The following is a 26,162-nucleotide window of genomic DNA, read 5'->3' as shown; positions in this document are numbered from 1 at the left end:
GTGAGTCGCGCCACCCGCCTCGGAGAATGGCAGGTTCCAGCGCGACTCAATGGGCATCGAGGCCGCCCGAATTCTCCGGCCCGCGATGGGCTGAAGTCCCGCCCGCCTGTAGCCGGTCCCGCCGGCGTAAATCAGAGTAGGTCCCTTACCGGCGGGACCTGGCGGCGCGGGCGGGCTCCGGGGCTCCTGGGGGGGTCGTGGGGGGGGGGTTCCTGCCCTGGGAGGTGCCCCACAGTGGCCCGGGTCGCGGTCGGGGCCCACTGATCCACGAGCGGGCCTGTGCTGGGGTGGCACTCTATTACTCCGCATCGGCCATCGTGGTCCTCCGCGATAGCCAATGCGGAGATGAACCCTACTGCACATGCGCGGGAATGACACCAGCACGAGCTGGCGCTCCCGCGCATGAGCCGGCCGGCGGAGACCCTTCGGCGCTGGTTGGCGTGGCGACAAGCCCCTATCCCGCTGGCCGGCGGGGCGCCAACCACTCCGGAGCAGGCCTAACCCCTTGGGGCGGCCCTACGCCGGAGTGGTTCATGCCACTCTGTCCCGCCGGGGCCCCCTGCCTCACCGGGTATGGGAGAATTCCGCACCTGATCTCTGAACCCCCCACCGCAGCCTCCGAATACCTCTCCAAAACCAACTCACCAATTAAGCGGTCGTTGAGCCCCCTGCACCCCACCTCTGGATGCAATCCTCAAAATGGGCAACTTGCCACCTGGGCACATCCAGCCTGGCACCCTGGTAGTGCTGCTGTGAGCCTGGCAGTGCCGCCTAGTAGCCCACCCAGGTGGCACAGCCAGGGTGCTAGGCTGGCAGTGTCATGGTGCCCATATCGTATCAGTAATGCCCGGGTACCACCCTGCCCAGAGCCTAACCACTGGGGGACTCCGATCGCATGGGAGACACCCCACCACCCCCCTCATGCGTCTGAACTCCAGCGAAAATAATCCTAACCTAATCAGTCTTTCATACATCAGTCCACCATCAGCGGAATCAGCCTGGTAAACATTCACTACACACCCTCCAGAGCAAGAACATCCATCTTCAGAAAAGAGACCAAAACTGCACACAATATTTTAGATGTGGCCTCACCAAGGCTCTGTATAATTGCAACAACACATCCCTGCTCCTGTACTTGAAACCTCTCACAATGAAAGCCAACACACTATTTGCTTTCTTTTTACCATTTGCAACTGCATGCTTACTTTCAGTGACTGGTGCACAAGGACATGCAGGCCCTGCTGCACACTCCCCTCTCCCAATTTCCACCCATTCAGGTAGCAATCTGCCTTCTTGTTTGTGCTTCCAAAGTGAATAACCTCACATTTATCCAAATTATACTGCATCTTCATTGATTTGCCCACTCACCCAACCTGTCCAGATCATGCTGAAGGAACTCTGCATCCTGGTCACAGTTCACCCTCTCACCCAACTTGATATCATCTGCAAACTTTGAGATCATCCAAATCATGAATATATATTGTGAATAGCTGTGGTCCCAGCACCGATCCCTGTGGTATCCCACTAGTTACTGCCTGCCAATTTAAAAAGAACACATTAATTCCTATACTCTTTGTTTCCTTTATGCCAACCAGTTTTCTATCCATCTCAATACACTTCCCCTAATCCCATGCGCTTTAATCTTGTACGATTACAAGATTAATCTTGTAATCTTCCACGTAAGAGATTCTTACGTGGAATTTTGTCAAACGCTTTCTGAAATTCCAAATATACCGCATCGACTGCCTCCCCTTGTCAACTCTACATCTTCAAAGAATTCCAATAGATTTGTCAAGCATGATTTCCTCTTCATAAATCCATGCTGACTCTAAGCCTGCCACTGTTTTCTAAATGCTTACCCATAAAGTCCTTGATAATGGATTCATATTGGAGTGATATTAGCTACCCTCCAATCTGCAGGGACTGCTCCAGAGTCTATAGAATACTGGAAGATGACCACCAATGCATTCACTATTTCTAGAGCCACATCCTTAAGTATTCTAGGATGTAGATTATCAGGCCTTGGGGATTCATCAACGTTCAATCCCATCAATTTCCACAGCACCATTTCTCCACTAATATTTATCTCCCTCGATACTTCCCTTTCACTACATCTTGCATTCTTCAACATTTCTGGTACATGATTTGAGTCCTCTTTTGTGAAGACAGAACCAAAGTATGTATTCAGTTGCTCAGCCATTTCATTGTTCCCTAATACACATTCCCCTGTTTCTGTCTGTAGGGGACCTACATTCATCTTCAATCTCTTTCTCTTCACGTAGTTGTAGAAACTCCTAGTGTTAGTCTTATGTTCCCTGCAAGCTTACTTTCATATTGTATTTCCCCTTCTTAACCAATTCCTTGGTCCTTTTTTGCTGAATTCTAAACTGTTCCCAATCTTAAGACCTATTTTTCTTGGCCATCTGTATGCTTCCTCCCTGGATGGGATTCTATCTCTAATTTCCTTTGTTTTTGTGCCAGACAGGAATAGGCAGTGGCTGCAGTTCTTCCATGCTTACCTGGAATGTTTGCCATTTCCGATCCACTGTCATCCTTTTAAATAACTCTCCCCAATCTATAAATGCCAACTCACGCCTTATCCCTTCATTGTTTCCTTTAGTAACATTCAGCACCCTCGTGTCTAAATCAATGGCTTCACTCTCCACCTTGATAAAAAAATTCAACTCAACCAGTGCATCAGAGTTCCTTTATCCTTTGATTTTATCGTGAATTTTCATCCCTCTCCATCAACCTTTCCTATGTGTTGTTTGTGCATGTACGTTTGTGTAGAATGGAGTGAGTTGGAAAAGGTGGAGGGGAGGGAGGTTGCGAAAAGGGTATTCGGTAGGCAGTTATATTTTTGGTCAGTTTAATTATTTTACTGTTAAATATTTTTGTTAAATTTTCAAATCATGTGACTGCAGTTTATTGGACTCAGCCAGGGTCCTCAGGTATTTTAAAATAACATCTAATTTCACTTGTATTGCAACTTTGGCTCAAGTGGAGCTGAAATTGACGGCACACTAACCCGGGGTGTTGTGACAGCACAGCATGTATAGACGGTAGATGTTAATTCACTTGAGCAGTTCAAATTATGTTCTTGAGTGTGTTGCTCCAGTGTTGACTAATGTACAGCAATGGGATTGAATGACATGGACATCAGTCAAGTTCTACTGGATGAGGTAAGTCATGGGTTAGATCAGCAGTGGTGTGGAACATCCTTTCCTTTTTTTTAAATCCTTTTTTAAAATGGTGTTGATCAGGAGAGCAGATTGTTGTGATGGAGAAAAAGGGCTAATGGATTGTTGTGTTTTAAAAATCATGCAACTAATGCCCCTTTCAGGTAGGGGCATCAATTGTTTGCAAACCATCTGGAATCCTTGGAATTGGAGACAAGAGATTTTTGGTATGAATTGTTCCAAATCAACTTTTGAAGTTTTTGAGGTATTAAATGCATCTGTAAAAGAGTTTATCAAAGCAATCCCATGCACAACAGAGGAATTTAACAAGGAAAGTTTGGACAGTTAGAAGCATTTCAGATTCGGCCATTATCTGCACTGTAGAAGAACCTGTTGTATCTACCTTGTACCTTATTTATGTAACAAAAAAGCCCCAATACACTTCACAGAGGAAGTGGGAAAAAACTGTGAGAAGATTGGTGAAAAAAATTAGTTCCAAGGATACTTTTAAAGGTCGGAATTAAAATAAAATGCTGAGATAAAGCTTCTTGGGAAGGGACCTTCAAAGAGATGGGTCTTAGAGGAATGAAAGGACCATCATTGTTATGAGAGCGAATAATTGATGTAAAAGGTGAGTGAACCCACCCGCCCTCTCTACCCTCTCCCACCACTAACCACCACCACAGCCCACCCCACCCCACCCCACCCTACACCATCCTGCACCCGAGCACGTGAAAAGTTGAAAGTGATCAAAGAGGTACATTGAAGTTCCTTTCGAGTTCAGATGACCCATTGTCAAAGCTAAAAGGCACAGAAAGTGGGAGATATTTATTCTGTAGGATGAGGAAATGAAAGATGAGTCAAAATCATAGAAACCAAGGGAAAAGAGTGCTAATGGCAGTCACCAGAGAGGTGCGAAAGGCCAAACAGCAGAGAAACTAAAATCAAAGGGTAAGCTGTGACAGATGTAGATGCAGGGGGAGGTGGAACAAGAGTGGTAGAGAGGTAAAATGAGAAAAGGGGGAAGGGGGAAGCAAAGGGGAGAAAAGGTAAGGAAAGGGGGGATAAGATGGGGGAAATAGTGGGGGAATAAAATATATATAAAGAAAGACAAGAAAGAAATAAAAGGTAAAAGACAGTCAAGATGAATTGGAATGAAAACAAAGGGGTCGAGGTGGGATAGAGCTAATCATCTGAAGTTGTTGAATTCGCTGCTCCTAATGTAGTCTCCTCTATATCGGAGAGATTAAATGTAGACTGGGTGATCTCTTTGCTGAGCATCTTCGGTCTGTGCGAATTCAGGACCCTGACCTTCCCGTTGCTTGCCATTTGAACACAAGACCCTACTCCCATGCCCACATGTCTGTCCATGGCCTGCTGCCATGTTCCAGTGAAGCTCAACGCAAACTGGAGGAACAGCATCTCATTTTCCGGTTAGGCACGATACAGATTCCAGTCTCAACATCAAATTCAATATGCCTTTTAGCTTTGACAAAGGGTCATCTGGAATTGAAACGTTATTTTTTTTCCCTCCCGACAGCTGCTGCCAGACCTGCTGAGATTTTCCAGCATTTTGTCTTTTGGTTTTAGATTCCAGCATCCATAGTAATTTGCTTTCATCCAATGGTTTTGTTAATCTAATGTTTTGCTCTGCGGTGGAACCCTCCAGTAGTTGGGTTTCTCTGTTCCTGTTGGTAGCTCTGCCCACGGGTTTCCTGGGATGACCTGAGTAGTAAATCCTATTGACAAGCAGTGGGATGAGGAAACCCCCACCAGCGAATGACGCGCCGCCGAGAAACACACAGCGGGGGAACCGGAGAATCCCGGCCCTGTTCCCTGATTTACTTCATTGTACATGATTGCTTAAGCCTGTGGATGGAGCTAGTGAGCCAATGAAACAAGCTTCTAGAGAAAACAGCTCCGTACCTGGCTGAGACCATTGGCGGAATTGTCCCATTTGGGAGTAAGTTCTATGGTGGTGGTAGGAACGTGAACTATTTCCCACTCTCAAGCCAATAACACACCACGCCATACCTTCTGTCCCCGTCTTCATTAATTATTCAGCTGAGAGTTTTCTGTATTCTGTGCCTGGGCGGGTATGATGGCATGTGTCCCACCATCATATTTGAGTGCCATATTGAAAAAGCGGCCAACATCACTGAACCACCATTGAAGAAAGAAGATTATCTCCTGAAAAAGAAAATGGATCTCCAGGAACACCCTGAGGTTGGACGACAGACCTCCTCGATAACACTGAATCTGGGAGATCAACCCATAGATGCTTCCCCTGTCCACTATTGTGGTGTTTCGTGGAGGTTTGCTGGCAGCCTCCATCATGAACTCCAGAGCCAGTTCCTGGAATTTGTCAGGTAAGTCCTGACTTTTGAATGCCGCATTGTTCCATAGGTGTTCTTGGTCAATGTGTTTTCCCGCTGGTGCCGAAGAAGTTCGGGTATGGGTGGAAGATTCCGGTCAAGCCTTCATCTGCATTCCATTAGTGGGATGCAAATCCAGTTTCAAGCCAGCCGCCAGTGGGTTTCTCAATCCGCCATGACACACACCACTGGAAGATCGTGTGGGAAATTCACAATAGCATAAAAACAATTTCTGTACTCCTGTTGAATTCTTCCCCCAGGATGGGAACAATAAGTACTGTAAATAAATCTGTTGTAGAATTGAAACGAGTGTCATCTATTGCTCTGAGATAAATTGGAAACATACAACAAAGATAACAAAAGGTGACAACAAGGAGGTTTGAGAAAAGATGAACTTGACCAGCATCAGAACCATGGATGGAATTGACCCAGCAACCTGTCGCGTGGTCAGCAGCAATAGGTGGAGTCCTACTGGCAGAGGAATCTTCTGGTTCCGCTGTTGTCAATGAGGTTTCTCGTTGAGTGCACCCCTCACCATTGAGAAACCCGCGGCAGGGGATCACCGTCGGTGGGAATGGAAGATCCCACCAACGCATGAACGACCGTGATGTTCTGGCCCATTTCTTTTCTCGCTCCGTGATCCGCTTCCTTATGTGGGAGCAGTGGGTTCAAGGCCTACTTGTTCGCTATTAGGATGTACAGTCCAAACATAGTAGTCATCCATCAGAAAGCAAAACTTGTAAATTGTCTCGGAGCTGAAGGCCAGTAAGCACTTGAGCAGCTGCAGCTCACAGCAGATGTGGCTATGTTTGATATGGCACTAAGTGCTCTTGAAAGATACTTTGGGATAAAGAACAGTGTGATGACTGATATGCATTCCGACAGCAATGCGAATGAATGGAGAGCCCATTAAATAATACGTGTATGTAACACTGTCGTGACAATTGGCCTCTGCATGCAAATTTGGTACACTAACCTATGAACTGATTTATGCTTACTTAACTGGAAATGCTTTAATTCTGTGAATTAGGGAGTGCCTCCTCATAGAGGATGATGATCTAACTTCAGAAAGAGCCACAACCTTGGCGGTCCAAATTGAATCTGCTCTGCCAGATTCCTATCAGTGACACAGGAGTGCACCCTGAAATTCAGGGTTGCAGGTACAGCTTCCCAACAAGCTCATGTGCACAGGTTTTGGACAAGGCGCTCGATTCTCCATTACTGAGTTTAAGTGCTGACGCCAACGGAGAATCCATGGACTTTCACGTCAGAAAAATTGGCGCCACGCCTGCACCGATTCATAAGGGGCTAGCACCGGTGTCGCGTGGAACACCATCGAAACCCATGAGCAATGGGTTTCGATGAGCAAGGGCTGACAAGCTGCAGCCACGCTTAAACAATACATCCCCTCACACATACTGATCAGTGCCAAAAAGATCGGACAGGTTGTGCTGGAGCACCCATACAGCTGCTGGGTCAGCTGAGGCCAGAGGGCATCTGGGGAGTGCCCTGGGGGGGGTCACCTATACGACCCAGGGAACCATGTTTAAAGCGGGCTGTCAGCGGCATGCGCAGTAGCATGGCTGCCTTGCCGCCTGCGGTAATGGTGTACCCGAAGACCCAAACCTACAACCCACCTCCTACCTACCCCCACTACTCCCCCCAGCCCTGGCCAGTGGCACGGCTGTCGGTGAAGTATAACTGTGCTGAACACTGTCCATACACCCTCTTTCAGCAGCCACCACGCCAGGCTCACGATTTATGAGAGCACAATGGACCACGCCGTTGGGAACTCAGCCCATCGGAGGCAGAGAATCGCGGGTGGACCCACTAATGATATCGAATGGTGTTTCAACTACGTGTGTGCATCGCATTGACGCCATTTTGAAGAGGCAGATCATCGCGTTATGGTGTCAAAATAGCGCCTGCCATGTTTTTGGCGTCGGGAGCTATTCTCTGTCCGATTTCACGCCCCGATGCTGGTGTCGGGCAATGGAGAATCCCGCCCAAGGTGACTGTTGAATTCGACGCTGAGAAACGCTCATAGGATGCACGGTAGGATACAAAGAAAAAGTTTATTAAGATACACTACTAAACTCCCACGCCTCAAAGAGTCACGCTCCCGAACCTGCACTCAGGCAGGGGTATTTAAACTGTGGAGACTTCACTGTTAAGGGGGAAGCTGAACCCCAATTATCAGGAGTGTTCTTACTTGTTATGACTAAATGGGAATCGAATGGTGCATGCTTCCCTACTTCCCAGGGTGTCATAACAGTGACCTCAGCAATCTGATTAACGCTTGTCCAGGATGGTCAGATATCTTCAAAACTAAAGAATGTAAATTAAAAGCTCAGCTACTGCAAAATTAAATTAGATAACAAATACATCAGGTTCCAGCATTTATGCAATTCATGATTTGAGTTGCAAGAAAGAAAAGTAATTGATTCATGTTTATATCAATTAGAGGCCATTTGCTATTATTGATGGCTGAGGGAAAACAACAGATATTCGTGAACCTGGAAATTTAGCTAGAAATCTGCAAACTTTTCTCTCCAATGGTATTCACATCAGGACAGTCAGAGAAATATCTTTGTGGCCAAAATAGATGAGTCGGGGTGAATCCAGCTTCTCTGGAGCAGCAGAACAACATTGTGTGTTCTGTGGTCAAGCTTTGCAATCAAAAATGCTTGTAACCAAGCCACAAAGCTCATTTAATAAATAAAAGCAAATTACTGCGGATGGTGGAATCTGAAACCAAAAAGAAAATGCCGGAAAATCTCAGCAGGTCTGGCAGCATCTGAGAGAAAAGAGCTAACTTTTCGAGTCCAGAGGACACTCGAAACGTTAGCTCTTTTTTCTCCCTACAGATGCTGCCAGACCTGCTGAGATTTTCCAGCATTTTCTTTTTGGGCACAAGGCTCATTTGTTCATTTCAAAGTAATCTTCCTTGCAAAAATAATTGGTTTTCTAAAAAAGTTTTTTTTTTAATTTAGAGTACCCAATTCATTTTTTCCAAATAAGGGGCAATTTAGCGTGGCCAATTCACCTACTCTGCACATCTTTTGGGTTGTGGGGGCGAAACCCACACAAACACGGGGAGAATGTGCAAACTCCACACGGACAGTGACCCAGAGCCGGGATCGAACCTGGGACCTCAGCGCCGTGAGGCAACAGGTCTAACCCACTGCGCCACCGTGCTGCCCAGCAAAAATAATTGTTCACACAGCTTGATCTGAAACTTTGAACAAGTCAGAGTATGTAATGTACCTGATACTCCAGTTACCTAAAGGCTAGTCTCATATGGGAGTTCGCTACCAGTAGTGTGCTAAATTACGAAGAACATTTGTTTCTACTTCCTGATCTATTCCTGGCTCCTGTGTTTTATGTCTTGGTTAGCAATGCAAGTCTTTTTAAAGTGAGTTGGTGCTCAGGAATCCTCAAAACAGGGCGTAAAATATCCTTTGAATAAGAGATAAAATAATACAAGGCCATCCATCTACTCAAGTTACATAATCATTTGCAGAAATGAATACTTCACGAGCTGGATTCTCCGCCTTGGGGTGCTCAGTTTTTCCGGCAGCCTGGTGGTTTCCCGACAGCGTGGGGCTGCCCGACAATGGGAAACCACATTGACTAGTTGGCGTAACGGAGCATCCCGCTGGCAGGGTGAAGGAGAAATATGGCGCGGCAGTGCGGAGAATCCAGCCCCACGTTTTTGTTGACTTTTGATCGGAAAATCTGTCAAACAATTCCAGCAGTGATTTGGTGTTAAACATTGAATTTGAGTATACATTTACCTCAGTCTAATGCTTACTTTAGATAAAACTATTTGCAATGTCCGGGAGTTGGCCCAAATTCTTTCATCCAACTTGGACAGAATAGGAATTGTTGGAAGTACTAAAGGACAATACAGCCTTTGCATTACACCACCTTTACTTAGATTATTGCCAGGTGTGCTAAAATGTACAGTCATATCCCCACAAGTCTCGCAAAGATTCTGGTATGATGACCTGTTTGCTTTTAAAAATGACTCCCTGGGAGATGTCAAGTTCATCCCAGTGAGGCTAAAATTGTCTCATGCAGCATAGAAACTTTAAAAATGGGGCCAGGAGTAGACCATTCGGCCCTGTGGGCCTGCTCCGCCATTCAATATGATCATGGCTGATCCGTACTCTCCTCATACTCCTTGGCATCTTTAGAGTCTATTTCCTTCTTTAATATATTCAGTGTCTCGGCCTCTGAGTGAAGAGGTTTCTCCTAAATGGCCTCCCTATATCCCTCTCCCAGCCAGAGGAAACAACATCCCTGCATCCAGTCTGTACAGAATATAATCAACAGAATATTACAGAATATGTCAGAATATTATAAATTTCAATTCAATCCCCCCTCAGTCTTCTAAATTGGAGTAAATACAGGCCCAATTGACCAAACCTCTCCTAATACAGCCATCCATCAATGTTTTCACAGAGTTGTTACGGTGCAGAATCTTTTACTGTTTCTTCTTGCAGCTGCTGGCATTTACAATGTGCAAAATGCACCACACCAGTTGACGGACTTGCATTTTCCTGCAAACGTAACAATACTGCTCGTTTGAAACTGCCAATTGTGCCAAAGCATTCTAGATGTTTCTATGTTAGTTCATAAACTGAGGTGACAGAATTAGTTTCTGAGATTGATTTGACTGGTGATGTTTGACTAATCCCATGGACGGTTACTAATGTGAGGTCACAGACCTCCACTCGTTGGGCCTTTCATTTCCATGATGCAGATCATCTTGTGGCAGATATATTTAGCATTTAGATGCTGTTCTTTGTATGTGTGCTAAGATTGCTGTACCTCCTGGCAGTCGAACATCAGTTGTGACATTGAAAGTTTGGTTCTTCTAATTCTGCAATAGCCTGTGATGGTACTGTTATAACCTGCAAGTACCTTAGAGGGTGGGAACAATTAACTTCCACGTGTATCTTACATAAGAACATAAGAACATAAGAACTAGGAGCAGGAATAGGCCATCTGGCCCCTCGAGCCTGCTCCGCCATTCAATGAGATCATGGCTGATCTTTTGTGGACTCAGCTCCACTTTCCGGCCCGAACACCATAACCCTTAAAAAATGATCTATCTTTACCTTAAAAACATGTAATGAAGGAGCTTCAACTGCTTAACTGGGCAAGGAATTCCACAGATTCACAACCCTTTGGGTGAAGAAGTTCCTCCTAAACTCAGTCCTAAATCTTCTTCCCCTTATTTTGAGGCTATGTCCCCTAGTTCTGCTTTCACCCGCCAGTGGAAACAACCTGCCCGCATCTATCCTATCTATTCCCTTCATAATTTTAAATGTTTCTATAAGATCCCCCCTCATCCTTCTAAATTCCAACGAGTACAGTCCCAGTCTACTCAACCTCGCCTCATAATCCAACCCCTTCAGCTCTGGGATTAACCTAGTGAATCTCCTCTGCACACCCTCCAGTGCCAGTATGTCATTTCTCAAGTAAGGAGACCAAAACTGAACACAATACTCCAGGTGTGGCCTCACTAACACCTTATACAATTGCAACATAACCTCCCTAGTCTTAAACTCCATCCCACTAGCAATGAAGGACAAAATTCCATTTGCCTTATTAATCACCTGTTGCACCTGTAAACCAACTTTCTGTGACTCATGCACTAGCACACCCAGGTCTCTTTGCACAGCGGCATGCTTTAATATTTTATTGTTTAAATAATAACCCCGTTTGCTGTTATTCCTACCAAAATGGATAACCTCACATTTTTCAACATTGTATTCCATCTGCCAGACCCTAACCCATTCACTTAACCTATCCAAATCCCTCTGCAGACTTCCAGTATCCTCTGCACTTTTCGCTTCACCACTCATCTTAGTGTCATCTGCAAACTTGGACACATTGCCCTTGGTCCCCAACTCCAAATCATCTATGTAAATTGTGAACAATTGTGGGCCCAACACGGATCCCTGAGGGACACCACTAGCTACTGATTGCCAACCAGAGAAACACCCATTAATCCCCACTCTTTACTTTCTATTAATTAACCAATCCTCTATCCATGCTACTACTTTACCCTTAATGCCATGCATCTTTATCTTATGCAGCAACCTTTTGTGTGGCACCTTGTCAAAGGCTTTCTGGAAATCCAGATATACCACATCCATTAGCTCCCCGTTATCTACTGCACTGGTAATGTCCTCAAAAAATGCCACTAAATTAGTTAGGCATGACCTGCCCTTTATGAACCCATGCTGCATCTGCCCAATGGGACAATTTCTATCCAGATGCCTCGCTATTTCGTCCTTGATGATAGATTCCAGCATCTTCCCTACTATCGAAGTTAAGCTCACTGGCCTATAATTTCCTGCTCTCTATCTACCTCCTTTTTTAAACAGTGGTGTCACGATTGCTAATTTCCAATCCACCGGGACCACCCCAGAGTCTAGTGAATTTTGGTAAATCATCATTAGTGCATCTGCAATTTCCCTAGCCATTTCTTTTAGCACTCTGGGATGCATTCCATCAGGGCCAGGAGACTTGTCTATCTTTAGCCCCATTAGCTTGCCCATCACTACCTCCTTAGTGATAACAATCCTCTCAAGGTCCTCACCTGCCATAGCCTCATTTCTATCAGTCGCTGGCATTTTATTTGTGTCTTCCACTGTGAAGACCGACCCAAAAAACCTGTTCAGTTCCTCAGCCATTTCCTCATCTCCCATTATTAAAACTCCCTTCTCATCCTCTAAAGCAGTGCTTCTCAAAGTGTGGTACGCGTACCGGTGCCGGTACGCGAGCCATCGTCGGCCGGTACTTGGAGTGTTTCCAGAAAAGAAAGAGACAGTAATCCTGGATTGGCTTGTTTCGCTCACCGGTCCCTGGCACATTGAAAAAAAAAACTGCCGGTCCCCCACATCAGATAGTTTGAGATGCACTGCTCTAAAGGACCAATATTTACCTTAGCCACTCTTTTTTATTTTATATATTTGTAAAACCTTTTACTGTCTGTTTTTATATTCTGAGCAAGTTTACTCTCATACTCTATCTTACTCTTCTTTATAGCTTTTTTAGTAGCTTTCTGTTGCCCCCTAAAGATTTCCCAGTCCTCTAGTCTCCCACCAATCTTTGCCACTTTATATGCTTTTTCCTTCAATTTGATACTCTCCCTTATTTCCTTAGATATCCACGATCGATTTTCCCTCTTGAGCTCCCCATTAAGGGCTGGGAGATGTCTAAAAAATGTATAGTTGGCGGGTATATAAGGCCGGCCAATTAGACTGGCAGACAGGCCCAGTTGGGATCTACCATGTAATGTGAATCATAGTTATTGTAAACAAACAAAGTTTTCTTTTAGCTACTTGGTGTGGACTCCTTCAAGGCCACATAAAAGATTCAAAGATAGATTGTACAAGACAACATTAAAAATCCTTGCAAGTATTTCATAGTTGTCAGAAAGATCTAAGCATTGGATAATCAATACAAAATAAATCTCAATTACCAGAGTTCTACTTCCACAACGCGGATATCGTACAAATTGTAGATTTTCCAGGTTGGCCATCTCAGTTTGCCTTCTGTGGACTCATATCTGTATTTAAACATGGCTTTGTGGTTTTTGCACCTTGATTTCCATTGCTACAACATCGCAAAAGCTGTAATGTGAAAATCATTACTTTCCACAGCATTAAATCAATCTTCATTCTAATGAACAAGGGAATAAAATAGGTAGTGCAGAGAACCTTGACAGAGAGCTAAGCAAGTATTAGGGATTAGTTACGTTTACAGCATTCTGCTCATTTTTCTGGGAGAAGAAAAGGCGGAATAAAAATGATGGAAGTCTGAACATTTTGAAAGAGTGATAATCTGCAGTAGTATTTTACTATGCACAACATAAACCTCACCATTATTCCTTTGAGTCTTCCCTTTGAGAAACTTTGATTATTTTTCTCTGTTGGCTCAGTGCCAATATCCCCCCCCCCTCCCCCCCCTTAGGATGCTTTTCTACATTACAGGCTCTGTGTAAGTAATGTTTCATGAACGCAAGCAATTGTGTGGATCCATATCAACATGAAAATGGAATAAAATGCAGGTGCCTTCTCTCTAATTTGTATCCAGTTAACTGATTCCACAAAGTAACTAACACAAGACATTTTTGCTTGGGTTACTTTTTCCAGAATTAGGGTGAGAACTAATTTTATAACACACTAATCAAGTCCTTTTCACCAGATGCTAGGGCTGGGATTTTCCACCAGTGGCGCTGAATTGTTCTCAGGGGTTCAGTGGAGTTTGAAGGCCTGCCACCAAAGAACATGCTATTTCTTGTTATAATCGCAGTTGAGACCAATAACTTTGGAGACGATGTTACTAACGACGTTTTGAAAAGGTCAACTGTAAACATCACAAGATGGGCTTTCATGTTTTATGATTTTCACTGTAATAAACAAACTAAAAGTAGCATTGTCTAAATATTCAGTTGGCAACTTGTACTCTAAACTACAACCCCCCCCCCCCCCCCCCATGTAACTTTTGAAATGACCAACAATCCCCTTCCAGACATACTTTACTCTGTCCCTTAAGTGAGCACATTGTTCTCTCGGAACCTGTTCCAAATTATTCTCAGCTCCTGATGGCTTGCATACTTTTTCCTTTCCCAGCCAGATAACATTTAATGCCCAAACTGACTTTCATGATGGTGGTTACCCAGGAGGTTCTTTCCTCGAGTCAAAGTTAGGTGAATCTTCCAGCCTTGTTTAAATCCTCATGAACTTAGCCCTTTCAATCCAAGCATGAGATCCCTGCTGCATTCTGCAGAATGAACTGTGTGAACAGGCTGCCACTATCTCTCTGATGGCTCTCAGACTGATCTGTCTGTGAGGTTCAGAGATATCTTAAGAAAATCCTGTCAGCTGTTACAACAATGGCTTTCTACTGTCGTTTCCCTTCTCAAAGCTGATCTTTATGGCAACATGAATACATGGATCTTGTAACCAGATAGAAATGCTGATTAACTATCTTCTAAATATCCAATTCCATTTTATCTTGGCATTAAATAGACAGATTAAAATGTACAAGTTTATAAAAACTGACATTCTCATCACCTCCCTGTGAGGCTTCAAGACTAACCTCCTCCACAAAATCAGTACGAATACTCTTCCCATTGTCTATAGGTATGAACAACTTGCACAAACTTCCCAGTTAAATAACCTGAGGGCCCTCATTATCCCTGTTGTCAAGCAAGACTGATGTCACATGACACCCTCTGTTGCTCCATTTCACCTTAAATGAAAGGGATAGTCCTAAACATTAACTAAGAACTTCACACTTGCAAAATTCTCATGGGTATTATCTTTGCTATTCCTCTTGTCTGTAAGAGAATAGGGAAATTAATTGCACCAGAAAGGGGAAGCTGTACCAAGAGATGAAAAGGTGCACAGTTAATAGAAGGCTGTACCCGCCTGTGGTACTTTGGGAATATTTATCCTTCCTCCACCTTAGCGAGAATCAATGTCTAAGGCTAATACAGTTCACCAAGTGTGATCATTAAAATGTACCACCTTCAACTGGATCAGCAGTCGCAGAACAGGGCATGGATGAAAGGGCCAGTTGACATGAAGATAACTGTGGCACTCAAGTTCCATGCCAAAGGATTCCTCCAAGCTGGAGCCAGCAGCATGCTAACATCTCACAGATGGTCATTCATTGCTATGTCGGGGAGGTAACAGAGAACCTCTACAATTGAGGGGACTTTATATTCTTCTCTCCAACTGGAAAGAATGAGGAGTGAGCACATAGCTTAACTAAGGTTGGAAATGCTGCAGGCAGTCAAAGGCTGCACACACGTAGCTCTGTGGATATTGCATCACAATGGGGAACTGCAAGGAGTGTCACTTCCTTTATCTGTGCGCGATCATGCACAGGGGATCAGGTTAGTGAATGTTTGATGGAAGGGGCCACATTGTTTTTATTCTAAGTCATTTCATCATTTTCACCATATTTGAATGACCACACCAAATTAAACGTTGGCTGCTTGGTAATGAGGGCTTCCCAATTGGAAAAGGTGCTGGTTTAGCACAGGGCTAAATTGTTGGCTTTGAAAGCAGACCAAGGCAGGCCAGCAGCACGGTTCAATTCCCGTACCAGCCTTCCCGAACAGGCGAATGTGGCATCTAGGGGCTTTTCACAGTAACTTCATTTGAAGCCCGCTTGTGATTATAAGCAATTTTCATTTTGTTTCATTTCATTGAGATGCGTGCATGTTTCCTCTTCAATACTCAAAAACACACACGGCCAGCACACATACAAGAAGAGCTAAGCTGCCAGTTGGAATATGAAGCAAACCATCAACAGTCTAACACATAGTGCTATTGTCTGAACTGCAAAGGAGAGCCGCATGATGTCCCCCAATAATAATAATCATCGCTTATTGTCACAAGTAGGCTTCAATGAAGATACTGTGAAAAGCCCCTAGTCACCACAATCCGGTGCCTGTTCGGGGAGGCCAGTACGGGAATTGAACCCGCACTGCTGGCCTTGTTCTGCAATACAAGCCAGCTGTTTAGCCCACTGTGCTAAACCAGAACATGTCACCAAACACATGGTCAACTTCTGTAGGCTTAACAGCCTTGCTCTCATGAGGGCATAACCTTTGCAACCAGGTTCTTCAGAAAGGACCTCGGGATGGGCAGAAAGGGGAGGAGCAGTCAGAGAAATAGAAAGAAGGGAGGAGGCATTTAGGACATGCTTACCTGAATGGGTATCTGTGAGGGGCTAATAAGACTCTAATTCCCGCAAAAGATCAGTCCTACATCAGCAATGGTCTGTCAATGCTTACTTTTCACCTCTATTGCAGACCATCACGATGTACAAAAGTTCCAATAATAGATATATAACTGAATATAACTAGATATAGAGAACGAGTTGTCTTTATTCATGACCTTGTGTGCCTATCTTGTGGTGCCCTTTGCTTGGTTCAGTGCTCCTATGCAGTACTAAGCTAATGGCTCCAACAGGGCTTCTGCAAGGCTCTTGGTTCACTGGTGCAGACAACAGAAAGCTTTTCAGGACACCTTGAGCAACTCTGGGCTTTGAGAGCCTTGACAAGAGTGTCATCAGCCAAGGCAGTTTAGCTGGCTGACGAACATTAGTGGGGGTACTGGGGAGTGGGAACATGAATTCTGTCCTTCTAAGGGAAGGCAGCAGATTGGTCCACCATGTCACTTCCCCTCTGGAGGCACCTCAGCAATCCTATTAGTCTGCTGGGGCAGAGATTGTTACACTGCCGAGGAAGCCTACATGCTCCATTTGAATACTAGAATCTGCAGCCATGATTTGAGCCTGCTAGGCATCAAGCATGGATCCCATGGCAATGCTCTGAGCTTCCACCATTGCACTAGGTCACACCGGATGGGCAACATTGGGTGGCTTCTCCAGATGCAGCAATGGGAGCTGAGACAACCACCATCAGACTGCATCAAGGGTGGGTCCAGAAATGTGAGTCCAGAAGTGTGAGGCTGGCATGGTGGCACAGTGGTTAGCACTGCTGCCTCACAGTGCCAGGGACCTGGGTTTAATTCCAGCCTCGGGTGACTGTCTGTGTGGAGTTTGCCGTTTCTCCCTGTGTCTGCGTGGGTTTCCTCCGGGTGCTCCGGTTTCCTTCCACAGTCCAAAGATGTGCAGGTTAGGTGGATTGACCATGCAAAATTGCCCCTAGTTTCCAGGGATGTGTAGGTTAGGTTAAGGGGTTCTTGGGATAGGGTGGGGAAGTGCACTCAGTTGGAGTGCTTTGCTGGAGAGATGGCGCAGACTCGATGGGCTGAATGGCCTCCTTCTGTCCTGTTGTGAGATTGTTGAACTTTTTGTGGCACTTCAGTGAGGTCCTTGGGGACATACCCTTTGAATTGATGTCTGTGACTGCCTGTTCCCATTATTTTCGCAGTTAGCTCCTGGAGAGGACTGTATACCTTGTGAAACTGTGCTTGAAGCTGAAAACATTTGGAAAAACCCAAGTTTAAAATTGAGTGATTGGGTATGGGGTTAGTTATTTCACAATGGTGTGATAACCAGATTTATTTTAAATGCTTAGCTCTTGTAATTGTAATATTTGTGTCTTTGAATCCAAGGATGCAGTTGCATATTGTGACTGGAAGACGGCAAATCCAATCTTCACTTCGAGTCATCACAAATCATGTTGGAAGAGTTTTTGCTATCTCGGGCTGAACGCCATGAAGCACCAGGCAAATGTTAATAATCCACGCATGTTAGTGATGAAACATCCATTTGTCTAACTAAAAGTGAAAATTCCCCGAATACGATACATTACATCCATCACCGTCCCAAAGCAACTTGACGGTTGAACGTAGAATATGGATGGTCAAACTAATGCAATAAAAAATTGTTTCAATTAGCTGTGTAAAATTGGACACCACTGGCCTTTGCCTTGGACAGCTAAGGAAAGTCAATTTATCATGCAGATGAATTAGCTGAAATGTTGGGTTTTACTTGTTTTGATCCATTGGAAGCACCGGGCTAACTGCAGCAGCACAAACCTTTGTCATTATTATGCACACTGTCAAACATTAACTAGGATGTGTGGGCTTTGCTGCTGTGTAGGATTTGACCCGAGAGTGTGAACCATTCCATTGGGACCTGTGGAAACACTTGACTTGATTAGTAAGCTATGATTGGCAGACGTTGAACCCCGAAATAAGCAGGACTTAATCATTGCCACAGGTTTGCGGTGTCAGCTGCATGAATTGCATTGGAACCAGCTATAAGGGATGACTGCAAAAACAACTAAAATGCCAATTAATCCACTAAAATAAGCTGAACTACCATTTTTCATGCAATAAATGTATGCGCTGTAAGACACATTTGAATCAAAGTTTAATATCTCCTGTTCTGTTTGACTAATGCTCAGTCATAAATCTTCCATGTCACTTGCCAGATATGCAATGGAATGATTCATTTAACTAGGGGGATTGATTATCTTCCACAATCCAATCTGATTATGTCATATAGCTGATCCAGGGGACTGTACAAATATCATCCAAATGGCAAGCAATCTACTCATCAACTATTTTTGTGATTTACCTGGGAAAAACAGTCGACATTCTCCATGCTTATTTAATAATATCGTGGATATCAAAACACTGGCACCAGTGAGAGCCTGGATGAACAATCTTTTGTTAAATCTGGAATATTTTTATGAAGAATCAACACAAATAGTCAATTAAAAGCAAAACACAAAATTTAGTAGCCCCATGATCTTTCACCTGTCTTTGCTTCTAGATTTATCCTGGAGGTTCCAGGGTAATTCCTGGTTGGCAAACTCCCAAACTCACAATCTACATGTGTTGCTCTCTTTTGTGGCTGTAAATATGGTGGTTAATAAGGTCGACTTTCTTAATCTTAATTATGAATATGCTTTCAGAGTCGCCAGGTATCTCTTGATACCGCCACAAAGTTCAACCGAATACCGATCAAAGAGCCAATACACCAGTTAGTTAGTTCAAAGTTAATACTACTTTATTTACACACAGTATGATCTACCCATGCACAATAACACTACAGGCTAAACTATGTCTATCACTAACACCTATTCTTACTTCGGGTGCCCACTTAGGTCAGAGGAACAGTGGCTGTTGTTCGGATCTGAGGCTGTTGGGTTTGAAGAAGTAGCAGTATAGTTATGATTGTCCGTCTGGTAGCGAGCGTTGAACTTGAACTTACTTGCTTCTGGTGGTGCTGGTGGAAGGGTCTCTCCAGTTGAGAGCCAATTCCAAGAGAGGGAACACATGGCGGGGGTTCCTTCTTACACTTGGAGGGCTTTGCGTGCTTTTAGGCGGGCCTTAAATTTGGCCCCAATTAATTGGGCAGCATCTCGATCATTGCCATCGATCTGAGCCAATAAAGGAGCGGGTGTCTTGATGGCTGGGTGTGTCCTAGGTGGCCATGCTTTGTTTGTTTCTTCTTGCTGAGGTAGTGGCGCCAGAATGTCTGGGACGGTATCGGCTACCTGAGCACTAGTCCTTTGTTCATTGGAGATGGGCCATCAATGTGCAAATTGGCCAAGAGTTTCGGTTCTGTCTGCAGTCTGTCTTCTAAATACACATTCAGGCTCTATGCCTGCTTGTTACATTGCATTGTCCATTGTCCATTTTTCCCTGTATGCTCTGCGAGTGTCCATTTTATATGCTGAAAGTGGCCATCCCAGATGGCTACACATTAATCAAATATACGCTTGTGTCCAATAGTTTTATTTTAAATATCCAAAGTCCTAATAATTTAAAATTGAGAAATGAATATTGGAAATAATTTGACATAACTTCAAACTTGGCAAGACTGCTTTTTAAAATTAATTTACAGGATGTGAGTGTTGCTGGCCAAGCCAGCCTTTAATGCCCATCCCTAATTGTCATTGAGAAGGTGGTGGTGAGCCTCATTGAAAGAGACATCAGATGGACTGAAAAGGTTCAGGTCCCGTAACTTCCTCAGAGGAGCAACCTCTGGCAGATGCTACTCTCGGCGGCTTACCCACATTGATATTCCAAAGCCTATGTCTCGTCCAACCTTCCTCACTCAGGCTAGGTAAAACAGGAGCAGCTGTGTTGCCGGATGCATCAGCGTGTTGCAGGGAATATAGGGTTGCACCTTTTTATGACATTAGCTGCTGTAAAGGAGATGTTTAAAGGGACAATTGAAAGAGAGAAGGTTCGTTTCAAAGGTAAGTGGTTTGGAGCGGGGGTGGAGGGGTGGGTTGGGTCAGGACAGTTGGGAAGGGGTGGGGGCATGGGGCAGTGTGATCAGAGAGGAGGGGAGGGTGAATCACGTCAGACCAGAAGGTGAGGATGGGCCAAGCTTTGGGGAGAGGGGAGAAGGCAGGAGGTCAGATCGGAGGTGGGAGTGTTGGACGGGAGGGTGGGGGTCAGTCCAGGACAGTGGGAGGGATCGGGTGGAACTTGGGTGGGGGGGGGGGGGGGGGGGGGGGAATCAGCGGAAGGGAGTGGGGTTAGTCTGGGGTGGAGTGGTTGGACTGGAGTGGAAAGGTCAGTCTGGGTGTGGAGTGTGGTCATTGATCCTTCAATAACTGAGGTAGCTCCATCTTTGGCAGTTAATCTCGCGTTGAAGGTTTGGCTTCTATTGCCTTCGTGCTTACATAGAATTTACAGTCCAGAAGGAGGCCATGCGGCCCATCGAGTCTGCACCAGCTCTTTCCCCCTACCCCCTACCCAAGGTCAACACCTCCACCCTATCCCCATAACTCAGTAACCCCACTCAACACTAAGGGCAATTTTGGACACTAAGGGCAATTTATCATGGCCAATCCACCTAACCCGCACATCTTTGGACTGTGGGAGGAAACCGGAGCACCCGGAGGAAACCCACGCACACACGGGGAGGATGTGCAGACTCCGCACAGACAGTGACCCAAGCCGGAATCGAACCTGGGACCCTGGAGCTGTGAAGCGATTGTGCTATCCACAATGCTACCGTGCTGCCACAATACCGTGCTCTTCATCATTCTCCTGTGCCCTCCTGACAGTCGGGGTTCTGCCCTGCTTGTAAAGGTTCTTGCGAAGGTTCTTGTCTCTCTGTGCCACTGGACCTACGAGTGGACGCCCATTGGCAGCTGGACCCTTCTGACGAGCAGCTGTACACCAAATTATCCTTGGCAGCCTTGTCACTTCCTATTTTTGCCTCTGCAATGCTGGGAAAGTGCTGACCCTGATCATAGCCCAGGTCCTGTGTCAATTCACTGATTGATGCACTCTTTTACCAGAGACCCTTTGTCCTGCTAACCAGTTACACGGTCTAGGTACAGTCCTGAGGCAGCTATGAGTGACCACTACACTCAATACCTACCTGAATACAGATTTCTGAATGTATGGGTAACATGTCCAGCCTTTTTAACTCCTTACAAGATCTCAATTAGTTTTGTTGAACAGGTTTAATATTTTCTTAGTGGGGAGGAGAGTGAGTTTCCTCCCCTGCTCTGCCAACGCAGAGATCGTGTCTTGAAATTGACATGCTGCCTGAGGTATTTTGAGGTCCCACTGAACCCTCTCTCTCCACCTCCGCCCCCACACCCTTCCTCCATTTCCCTCTCTACTTGAATTTCAGTCAAGTGCAATACTGCAGCAGCACTTGACTTCTATCATTCAACTGCGGTTTTGCCTCCTCTGTCAAGGGGATGTGGAAGATCTCATGGCATTATTTGAAGAAGGATTGTGGGATTTTCTGGCCCTACCACTAGCAGGGTCATCCGGCTTGCAGCAGTGGGGCGGCAAGCTGTATAAAATGCCACAGAACGCAATGGGGCCAGATGCTCCTGCTGGCGATCAAAGGCAAGCCACCTACTTCACCAGAAAACACACTGTGGCGGGACTGGATAATCCTATACGATGTCCTTGCCTTTTCTTGGTCGTGCTTGGTTATGACTATTGAACATAAGTGAGATTTTCTCCCGTTTGCAGAGGGCGGAATCGGGGGCAGAGGGAACAAGGGATCCTGCGGGAATCCCAAAACGCAGTTTATTCCAGCAGGATTTCCTGAGTGTGGCTCCCTTCCACCTCCCCCCCCCCCCCCCCCCCCCCCCACCAATTGCGTAACGGGAATCATAATGTTGAATGGTTGAATGTTAGGATAGCTAGTTGAATATATTTCAATATCATATCAGGCCTTTATGCCTGATAATCTCCCCCCCCCCCCCCAAAAATTAGATTGTTCATTCACATCAGCATGAGTGCATGTTAACGTGAATCATAACAAGTCTCGCAGGATGTGCATCTGATGCTCATTCAGGGGCAGAGCGTCATGACTGGGCACTGTCCCTTGGCGCTGCCACTGGCACTACCTTTGGCACTGCAGTGTCAGGGGGAAGATCTTGGACAGTGCAAAGAACAGTTCCAATGGGGTGTTCCTTGGAGGAGGTGGGGTGAGTGGTGGGGTGGGGGGGGGGGGGGGGGGGGTTGGCAGGGGGGGACATCATGATCTGTGTCCTGCCCATTGCATCTCGCATGCCTAAGTGAGTTTAAGAACCCAATTAGCCATGCTGACGTCAGATCAATCTGCCACTTGGCATCTACTGTCCTTGACAAGAAGACTCCATCCAGGCGCTGTTCAGTACTTGTCCCCACAAACGGGGACCAGGTAAAAAGGTACGGGAGGTGGGGTTCTCCCTGACAATCGGAGGCACTGAGTGACCGGCCTCCGGGCAGGGTAGCATCCTGGCATTGCTGGTGCCACCCAGGCATCTTGGTGCTGCCAGCCTGGCACCATGGTAGTGCCAACTGGGCATGCTAGAAGTGCCACTTGGGTGCCAGCCTGGCACTGCTAGGTTTGCCAGGGGCACTGCCAAGGCCCAGGCTGGCATTTTGTCTGCGCAGGAATAGAGCCTGGGGGTGCCCTACCCATTGAGGTGGGGCGTAGAGAGGGTCAAGGATCCCCTTATAGGTGTGTTAGGTGGGCCCAGGTGTCATGGCGGGGGGGAGTTGAGAGATCAGGGCAGCATTTAAAAATCATGTCCCAATTTCTTCCTCACTGAGGAGCTCCACTTGCCGGAGCTACTCAGTGCAGAAAATGACGCTGAGCGCGACCTTGGGGGTGTGTCTTCCCTGCCAGGGCACGATAAAAAAGAGTGCTGTTAGATAGGGGGTCATTTCTGGTGCTGCAAGCGCCCGGAATGACCCCGCTAATCCCACCCAGAATGGAGTTTATTTTTCTTTTAGTTAGATCACGCCCTGGAACTCATGTTGTGTTTTGTACACTATGCACTGAGATTCTGCTATTTGCATCAGGCATATATTGCATTATATGCTTCATTATGATTGAAGAGGTTATTCTCTTCTTGCCGATAAAGTGAATTTGAATAAACCCCAAAACTCAATTTGTCTTTTGTAGCTATACCTAAACAAAATAAAAGATATGTGGGTTTGATAAATTCAAGGTGTCTTTTAAAAAAAATGTATTTTGGAGATTATAACAAAATACATGCATGAAGGGCAAAGATATTTTCGAATGATTTGGAAACTGTCCAAATTAATAATCTCAATATATCACCTGGCAAGAAACTGAGAAAGCGGATTAGATTTTTTAATGTTTTTTTAATGATTTACAGGGAAGGCGTTCCGACTGCTAGCAAATCCACAATATCTGAATTAATAGCCGTTACAGAGCATTATTCATCGAAAATTGAAATACATCTGCCTACGTTTTTTAAATCCTTTCTCAGAAGCAAATGAGTACAGTTCCAAAAGCAAAATATTGTACACTAAATTATTTTTTAACATCTGAGGGATTGAAAATTAGAACTGACACAATTGCACCACAAATCCAATATTGCCTAAATTGCAAATTTGAAAACAATAGTCAATCAGACTAGGTTGACTGCAAGCCGATTGGATTTGATCAGCCTCAGAAGAACATCACCTATTAATGGTCTTGCTCCCAAACCGTTGTGATGAGGATTTTCAAACTGACGTTGCACTCTGGCTGCATGGAAACTGCTCTCGTACCCAATCTCTCTGTGCCGCTTTAAAAAAAATTAATTAATTGGATGTGAGCATCACTGTTACCCATCCTTAATTGCCCTTGAGTGAATTTCCAGGCCATTTCAGAGGGCATTTAAGAGTAAACCACATTGCAGTGGGGGTCTGGAGTCACAGGCAGGCCAGACTGGGTACGTATGGCCAATTTCCTTCCCCAAAGGACATTAGTGAATCACATGGGGTTTTTTTTATGGTCATTATTAGTCTTTAAATTATAGATTTTTATTGAATTCAAATTTCACCATCTGTCGTGGTGGGATTCGAACCTGGGTCCCCAAAGCATTACCCTGGGTGTCTGGATTACGAGTCCAGTGACAACACCACTGCATGACTGCCTCCCCTTGATTGGGAGCCTTTACATTCTGGAGTGTGTAGTAATATGTTGTGATAATTGTTAGGTCATTTATGCAGCAAATTTAAACAAATCTTAGAACTTAATATTTTTATAATGGAGTATGACCAGCAGGTGGCATTTGCCATACAAACCGAATCTCAAAGGGAAACTTGGTCAGCATCACAACACTTACCTTTTTGTATTTTGACCATCACAGTAGCACAGTGGGTAGCACTGTTGCTTCACAGCTCCAGGTTCCCAGGTTCGATTCTTGACTTGGGTCACTGTCTGTATGGAGTCTGCACTTGCTCCCTGTGTCTGTGTGGGTTTCCTCCGGGTGCTCCAATTTCCTCCCACAAGTCCCGAAAGACGTGCTGTTAGGTAATTTGGACATTCTAAATTCTCCCTCCGTGTGCCTGAACAGGCGCTGGAATGTGGCGATGAGGGGCTTTTCACAGTAACTTCATTGCAGTGTTAATGTAAGCCTATGTGACAATAAAGATTATTTTTAAAAATTAGAAGATACATGTACTGACGTCAGAAACCGAACAATTCCAGGAACACTTTTGAAAATTTTAAACATTAAATTAAAATATTTACTCACAAAAGAAAAACACATGTGATTACATTTACACATTTAAATTAGTTGTGCAGAACATTCCCCATCCAAAAAACTAAAATAAACGTCCGACTTCGTTAGACTCACAAAACAAACATCCCTTTAGTCAACAACCTCTTTTATACAATTAAATCTATAACATCCAGTAGTACCACAATAAAAACCCATTGTTGCGAGAGGGAAGGTATTCCAAGTGCTTTCTCACCCGCTCCCACTCTGCTGCGGAAATTCAAGAAACTATAAAACAACACTCTGCTTTCCAAAAAACAGATACTTTTCTGGGTTGGTTAGAAAGCTACTTCACTTTTCCTCTTCACATTTATTTTCTCAAGACAGAGCAGAATTCCAGGAGGTTTTACATGACCACTTCCAGCCCTTACATCTCTCCTTAAGCAGTCTTCATCTCTTTCATCTTGATTTCATTCGCCTTATCCTTCTTTGAAACTGACCTTTACCAGAATATTAAATATTTAATGTTATTCTTATTGGCCCAGTTTATGGGTAAAATAAAATTTAATAACCTTGCATTTATTATTTATGGCCTTTTCCAAGTTGTAAACCCCTTTGTAATTCCCTTTGTAACTTAAGAACTGAACACATCTCCTATATCTCCTAATGTAAATTACTATTCATGGCTTATTTGCTTGTAGAAAATGTAACGTGGCCATATTTACTTCAAGCGCATGTCTTTTACGCCTACACCCCTTTGATATCCGAAAACTTGAACCTCAATTGTCACACACACAGACACACAAAAACAAGCCTGCTTCAAAGAATATCACAATGAACACCCCAAAATTAAAAAATAATTTTTTTAAATTAAATAATTAGAATGCCATGGGTGGCATTCTACGACCACCCGCCGGGTCGGAGAATTGCCCTGGGCCGGCGTCAATCCCGCCCCAGCCGTGTCCCGATTCTCCGCACCCCCGAGATTCGGCGCGGGCGGGAATCCGCCGTGCCGGTTGGCGGGCCCCCCGTGACGATTCTCCGGCCTGCGATGGGCCGAAGACCTGCCGCTGACTAGCCTCTCCCGCCGGCGTGGATTAAACCACCTACCTTACCGGCGGAATTGGCGGCGCGGGCGGGCGCCGGGGTCCTGGGGGGTGT

At 45.1% G+C, this 26,162-nt stretch overlaps 1 protein-coding gene and 2 long non-coding RNA genes across 3 annotated transcripts in view; 2 read left to right on the top strand and 1 right to left on the bottom strand.

The window, feature by feature from the left end:
• Positions 1-15,350, bottom strand: part of LOC119968254 — a 67,401-nt gene extending 52,051 nt beyond the window's left edge. Inside the window, exons 1-2 of the long non-coding RNA XR_005461140.1 lie at positions 15,109-15,350; positions 13,056-13,206 (exon numbers count right to left, since the gene is read on the bottom strand). This is a non-coding gene — a long non-coding RNA (uncharacterized LOC119968254). The remainder of the gene's footprint in view (positions 1-13,055; positions 13,207-15,108) is intronic.
• The window catches only part of csmd2 (CUB and Sushi multiple domains 2), a 2,254,685-nt gene that overhangs the window by 339,380 nt on the left and 1,889,143 nt on the right, over positions 1-26,162 (top strand). The window lies entirely within an intron of this gene.
• On the top strand, positions 15,447-17,837 carry LOC119968265. The gene is made up of 2 exons (XR_005461141.1): positions 15,447-15,479; positions 17,674-17,837. It is a non-coding gene; the product is annotated as an uncharacterized LOC119968265 (long non-coding RNA).

The sequence above is a fragment of the Scyliorhinus canicula genome, chromosome 1 (assembly GCF_902713615.1).
Source record: "Scyliorhinus canicula chromosome 1, sScyCan1.1, whole genome shotgun sequence".
NCBI lineage: Eukaryota > Metazoa > Chordata > Chondrichthyes > Carcharhiniformes > Scyliorhinidae > Scyliorhinus > Scyliorhinus canicula.
This window is presented reverse-complemented; position numbering and strand designations above follow the sequence as displayed.